The sequence below is a fragment of the Arachis ipaensis genome, chromosome B8 (assembly GCF_059453495.1).
Source record: "Arachis ipaensis isolate K30076 ecotype BB chromosome B8, ASM5945349v1, whole genome shotgun sequence".
Lineage (NCBI taxonomy): Eukaryota > Viridiplantae > Streptophyta > Magnoliopsida > Fabales > Fabaceae > Arachis > Arachis ipaensis.
In genome coordinates, this window is record NC_142443.1 from 20,546,067 (window position 1) to 20,553,901 (window position 7,835).

A 7,835-nucleotide genomic window follows, 5' to 3' on the forward strand; every position below is an offset into this window, starting at 1 on the left:
TTAAGCATAAAATTGATTGTAATAGTCTAAAATTAAGAATTAGTAATAATATTTCTTTTCCTATCAAACAAATTATATAAGAATAGTTTGACGTCTTTTAATTATACTATTATAGTATAAGGCTATAAGTCTTGGGTATATCTAAAATAAGCACAATAATTATGTGTTTATTGGATGCGTCACATTTATATAGATCATTAGATTTTATTAGATGAAAATCAAAGATTAATATGAAAGAAGAGTATTGATGGACTCTAATAAATACAGAATATCGTAGTACATAAATAAATGCTTTAATGGTAATACTTTAATACACAATACTTTAAATGGCAACAAAATCTTTTATTCTTAAAAAATTAAATATAAAACATATAAATACAAAAATATGAGTATTTTTTATTCAATAAGACTAATTATTATGCAAGAAATTTTTATGATATTAAAAAATTATATTAAAATAAAATTTTAAACTATAACATAAAAATATAAAATAATTAAAATTTTATTTTATCTTATTTGACAAATAATTAGATTATTATATTCAAAATTTATTAACTAACTAATTTTATTAAAAATATTATTGTATAATATAATTTTTCATTAAAATATTTTAAAAATATAATTTATTTAAAATATTATACATAATACATAAAAATATTAACCTTTTTATTTTTTTCAATTTTTTTCAAAAAACAGAATAAATAATATAATTCTAAAAACATGTCTATCATATTATATATTTACTTATATTAGTAAGATCTAAACTAATCAAACTTACGTAATTAAAAATATAAAATATATAAAAAAAAATAAAATGTACACTAGTTTTTCATATATATATATAAACCTGGTCAAATTAGAGAATAAAAAATTTAACTAAAACAATAAAAAATATTTGGAAATAATAAAAATAAAAAATGATCTTACTATAAATATATAATTTTAAATATTATATATATCAAACTATAAATGTTAAATTTTACAAAATAATTTTGAATTATTATCTACTTAATATTACCACAAAATAAATATGAATAAGAAAGACTAGATGAGAGAACCATAAGATGGCATATATATTAGAGGATTTAAAGAATAAAGGAATATATATCAATTTTATATCAGTTACTATTATATAAACATATGATACATATACGTAGTTGATATATATTATTTATTCAGTTTTTTATAAAAAAATAAAAAAATATATTTTCATGTATTATATATAATATTTTAAATAAACTATATTTTGACTAATATTTGATAAAAAAAATTATATTATATAATAATATTTTTAACAAGAGTAGTTAATTAATAAATATTGAATATAATAATCTAATTATTTATCAAGTAATATAAAATAAAATATGATTAATTTTATATTTTTATATTGGAGTTTAAAATATTATTTTAATATAATTTTTTAATATTACAAAAAAATTACATAATAATTAATTTTAATAAATAAAAAATTTTATTTTTTGTATTTATATGTTTTACTTTTTTAATTGTGTAAGCTTGATTAGTTTATCTCTTACTAATATAAGTAAATATATAATGTGATAGGCATGTATTTAGAATTATATTATTTTTTTTCTACAAAAAATGAAAAAATGAAAAAGGTTAATGTTTTTATGTATTATATATAATATTTTAAATAAATTATATTTTCAAAATATTTTGATGAAAAATTATTTTATATAATAATATCTTTAACAAAATTAGTTAGTTAATAAATTTTGAATATAATAATCTAATTATTTGTGAAGTAATATAAAATAAAATTTTAGTTATTTTATATTTTTTGTTACAATTTAAAATTTTATTTTAATATAACTTTTTAATATTATAAAATTTTTTTGCATAATAATTAATTTTATTGAATAAAGAATACTCATATTTTTGTATTTATATGTTTTATATTTAGTTATTTAAGAATAAAAGATTTTGTTGTCATTTAAAGTATTGTGTATTAAAGTATTACCATTTAAAGCATTTATTTATATACTAGGATATTCTGTATTTTTTAGAGTCCATCATTATTCTTCTTTTATATTTGCCTTTGATTTTTATTTAATAAAATCTAATGATCTATATAAATGTGGCGCATCTAATAAGCACATAATTGTTAGGCTCATTTTAAACATACTTGTAACGGTTTTATCAGTTTTTATTTTTTGAAACATTCTAGCATATCCATTTCCTATAAATTATTTTTAAAAAATTGTGATGGTAAAAACAAATGAATAATCAATTTATTTTGTGTCTCTACAAAAGATTGAAGATATTTTATTTAATCTATAATTTTAGGATCTAACACATGTAATGCTTTAGATAAAAAAAAACTTTATTAATTATTGTGAGAACCGTTACAAAATATGAATTGAATAATGAAAAGAATATTTAACATTATTAAAAAGAGATTTTAATTGCGAGGATTATGTTGCTAATTATTATGAATACTGTTACATGCAAGAATTGACACTGAGGTTGAAAAAATATATATATTTGGTTTCATAATAGAATTACATCTATAGTAATATGCTGATATGGCGAAATTCTAAAGAATCTATATGTCATTACCTAAAAGAGAAAGTATAGTTGAACAATATAAATATTAAACAAAGTGAGCAACGGTTTAAAATAAGAATGATTTAAATTAGGTTAATAATTAATTAGATTTATTTAAATGTTTGAATTTAAATCATTAGAATTAGTTAATAACATGTTCTAAAATACGTTGTAACCATTTGCAATTTCCACCATCACCGGAGAGAGCACCAACTCAAGATGACCGACCACCACCACTGGAGAGGGCGCCAACCCAAGGTGATCGAAGTCGCAATTGCCGCCAAGCGTGCCTTTCCTTCCGAGAACACTACTGTTCCTGCATCCCGTGCAGCCTTACGTTTTTCACAAATTCGTACTACCACTGTCATTGTGATTCACGATACTAGAACTGCCGCCGTAACTACTGGCTCATGACTGCTGAAGGTGGCACCGCTGTTGCTAACCCAAGCTCATTACCTGTTTTTTGTGTTGAAGGCATGCTATTGAGATTGTTGATGGAGTTATCATTGGGTGAAAAAATTTCTAATGCCCCATCAGCCTACACTAGTGATCATTCCAATCAATCAGATGGCAATATTGTAAATCTGAGCATTGATGAGAGTCAACGTGATGATAAATTATGCAGTGAAAGTTTTATACGCCATGCAGATGTTTATTTTTCATGCAAATGGGATGTTTATTATTCATGTAAATTGGATGTCTATATACAAATGGGATGTTTATTCTTAATACGAAACGGCTCACCTGCACTCGAAATTCATAATGTCGGGAGACAGTAGCGCTGGGGAGCTTTTTCGCCGGCGAAGGAGACTGCATGCTGGGGTAGGTGACGGATGAACGAGTTAGAAGGGGGTGTAATTAGGTCAAAATGAAATTAGATAAAGAGAAAGTTTAGGGCCAGCACTTTTATTAAAATTTGGCCAGCACTTAACCAGCAAAAGAAAAGTAAATAATCCTATACTATTGGATGAAATCTCACATTATTAAAAATACTAATGATGAATAATTGATGGTTACAAATTGTAACATCCTAATGCTTTTAAACTGAGATTAACTTTATCTGGATTATATTTAGTAGGTGATATTCTAAAATCTATGCGAAATTTTGTTTCTTTTTAAAACAAATATGAAATATTTATATAAAATAATTTATATAAAAAAATTGAATAACTAGTCTTTATTAGAAGAGTTACTAGTTGAAAAATATACGTGAATCTAGAAATACTAACATGAAAAACGGGCGTGCTAAACTATGAAGGCACAACAATGACAGGCTTTACTCATATCATAACAAGAAACATCATAGTTACAATTGCAATCACTCAATAAAAATAAAACAAGACACACAAAAAATCCTAATTCTCTTAATTTGTATAACTATGGCTAAAACAATCGCATGTCCTTCCTTCCTAAGGTAAATGCTTAATGTTTTGTATCTACGTCCTCGATAGCTTGCTCCCACTAGTGCACTCGTCTTTTCACCTCAACTGAGCAGTGTATTGCTTTGTACTGCATCGTTCCTGAAGATGGTACGGAGAGAGGGGTGAGAAACAAAAGTTTCTCAGTAGTTTATCTATATGGTGTCATCGTATCCATCCCCAGCCACTCCGAGTTTTTAAAATAAAAACAGTGATGATGCAATGTTGTTCAATTATTATTTTCAAAAGTTCTTATTAGTCGGAGTGGTGTGACTTTTAGATGCTTCTCATTTACTTATGTTATGACATGTGTAATACATATAAAATGCCTATAGCGTTAAAACATAAACTCGTAAACCTTAGTTTGATTTCTCCTACGCCATAAAGCAAGGCAAAATAAATAGTAAATAAGAGAAGAATAGTAACATTGACATAGAAAAGTCAAACAGAATAGATCTGAATAAAATCAAGACCTTAACGAATATCATAGATTTCAAAAAGGAACTTTGGATAAAAGAAGGATCTTTGAATGCAATAATAAACATAATCATAAATCAAAAAGATAAAAGAAGAACAATCATGATCATACTTTTCATTGTACTTTTCATTACTTTTTCTCATGGCTTTTATGGAAGGTATTGAACTCAAACTGGTATAAAAGTGGGAGTCCCCTTCCCTTACCGAAGGTTCTTATCCCAAACGTTTTGGTGATCACCTTCCCTTACTGAAGGATCATCTCGATCGATCACCTTCCCTTACCGAAGGATCATATCGATATCTTGTCTTTGGGGGTCACCTTCCCTTACCGAAGGATCATTTCCTCAGTTCAATTTACAATCAAGGTTATTTAGACATACACAAGAAGGGAGTCATATCAAAAAAAGATATATTATTATATAAAATTGATAGGATAGTCCCCTTCCCTTACCGAAGGTTCTTATCCCAAACGTTTCCGATCACCTTCCCTTACCGAAGGATCATCTCGATCGATCACCTTCCCTTACCGAAAGATCATATCAATATCTTGTCTTTGGGGGTCACCTTCCCTTACCAAAGGATTATTCCCTCGGTTCAATTTACAATCAAGGTTATTTAGACATACACAAGAAGGGAGTCATATCAAAAAAGATATATTATTATATAAAATTGATGGGATAGTCTCCTTCCCTTACCGAAGGTTCTTATCCCAAACGTTTTCTGATCACCTTTCCTTACCGAAGGATCATCTCGATTATCTTGTCTTTGGGGGTCACCTTCCCTTACCAAAGGATCATTCCCTCAGTTCTTTAATGCACATAAGATTTTTATTATAATGTATGATGCGTATGAAGAAAAGAGACATTATATCATGACGTGCAATGCTAAAAAACATTTAAGATATGACATATAAAAATTAGCACAAAATCCCCTACCTCGAGTGAAGTTTCGATAGGTATTCTGATGCAAATAGATGCAGTTTGTTAGTGAAGAGAGACTTATTCCATAGCTAGACTTTTGTGTATACTAGAATGTTTTGTATAGAAAAAAGGAATAGAATGAGAAAGGAAGGATCAAATAGCTCTCAGGTATGTGCAGATTATGTTAGGAGGCATTTAGGTGAAATCTGCAATCTGAATCGTCACTTTGTGAGCCCTATAATGTTTTCTACTTTTTGAATTTGGAAATAGCTATTAGAGATAAATTTATAGAGAATTGAATTATCTTTAAAACGAATCTTAAATGAAGTCAATCGGATAATCACAGCTTGAGATATTCCCGAAATACTGTTAGTATATCAGGCTGGCTAATAAGAGCGCGATTTTCTACTATGAACTTGTAACCGATTTATCTATCTAATTTAATTTGAATTTGATTTTATACTGAACTTAAAGAATAGAGTTAGTATTCTTATATTTTCATATAACTAAATATCATTCAAATCTAATAAATGTATAATTAATTATGACTATATTTTAAAAGGTTGTTTATTGTCGGTTAGAGATTTACTACCACTAATGCTTTCATATGTTTAAATTTTAAATTCAAATCTTAAATCATTAATTAATTAGTTATTAAAAAAAATGACTTGATTCAAAAAGTTGGGATGTTACACAAATCACAAAATTTACTACCTCCTAGCACTCGATAAAAGTGGTGAATTTATGATGAAAGTGAAATTGAATGGTTAGCAAACTTGAAATACGGCTTGTTATTCATATTGTTTATACCTCTCATTATTCATCTAGCGAGATTGTTACTTAAATATAGAATGACTTTGATATAAAATGATTTTGGAATTAACTTTTATATAGATAAAATAGATAGATTAATGTTTATTCTTATGTTAAACTAACAAAACTGTTCTTCCTTATTAAGCTCTTGTTACATTTGTGATTTTGGACTTTGGAAATGAATACAAATGTCTATGCATAAGCTATGTTGATTGGGAAAAAAAACTTAAAAGACTAATAATTTTAATTTTTATTGGCCAATATTTTTAAAAATATAATATTTTTAGTTTAATATTTTAATATTATTTTTTTATTAATAATTTTAAATATTAATGACTAACAGCTAACTAAAAAATAACAACTTGTATTGGCCTTATAACATTGTTTTTGTTGATTTTTTCACTGTTGGCCATCTAGTTATTTCTACCTCTTTGAAATTAAAAAAAAAAAAAATTCAAAAGCCAATCACCTTTAGCGAGTTAATAGTCAAAATTGTCTCTAAAAGATATATCGATCTTCATTTTAGTCCTCGAAAGATAAAATTAATCGAAATTGTCTCCGAAAGATACATGACTTGGTCACGTTAGTCCTTCTGTCAGTTGGATGATGATGTGTCATGTTAAGTGTCACGTGGCATGATGATGTGGTGGGTTAATGCCACGTGTCACAAGATGATTGGTTAATGTGTCAGATCAGTGACACCTGATGCGCCACATGTCAGATCAGTGACACGTGGCACTTGACATGTGATGGTTTCAGTGGCTAAGAGAGGGGGGTTGAATCTTAGCCCCCCTTTTTTGTTGCTAACACTTACTGAACTCAGAGGAGACTTTTCTGTTTTGGCTCGTCTCTGGACACGAGACTTTTTCTTTTATCTCGTCCCTAGCCACGAGACTTTTTGTTTTGTCTCATCACTTGGCACGAGACATTTTTCGTTTTTGCTCCTGTGCATTAGAAAACAGAAATGGAGTAGAAGAGAAGAAAGATTACACCCAGATATATCCTGGTTCAGCTGCTAAGTGCAGTGCAGCCTACATCCAGTCTCCATCACAACAATGATGGAATTTCACTATAATCAACCTGATTACAAACTGTAAAGTGCTAACCCAACTTACAAGGGGATTCCCACAGAATCATGAAATACAACATAGATGAACAAAGGAACTCTAAGACATCTATGGCTTTTTCTTTTAATTTTGCACTCTCTGCCTTTTTCCGCTCTATGGCTTTTTCATACAAACCTCACTGTTTGCCTTTTTCCATGAGACTCAAGACATGACAAAATTAAACAGAAAAATACAAAACAGAATACATTGAAGGAGAAGAGAAAAACTGTTAGCTCAGGTAGCTCTGAGAACTCTGTGCCTTGCACTCTCAAATTCTCTCCTTGCTCCAAACAGTGGCTGTTCTCTCTTTTTAAAGAAGAGGGAAGCCTCCACACTTGAAGCCAACACCCAAACCAACTTCTTCCTCCTTCAACAAACAGAACCGGTTCGGCCACATAGAGTGAGAAGAGATAACCATGCAAAACCCAACATGCAATTACCTCTGGTCCTTTCTTGATCATCACCCTTCATCAATCCGAGCTCTCCATCCTTGGCTTGTTCTCCAAGATGGATTTCTGGCCCTTGATGCTTCA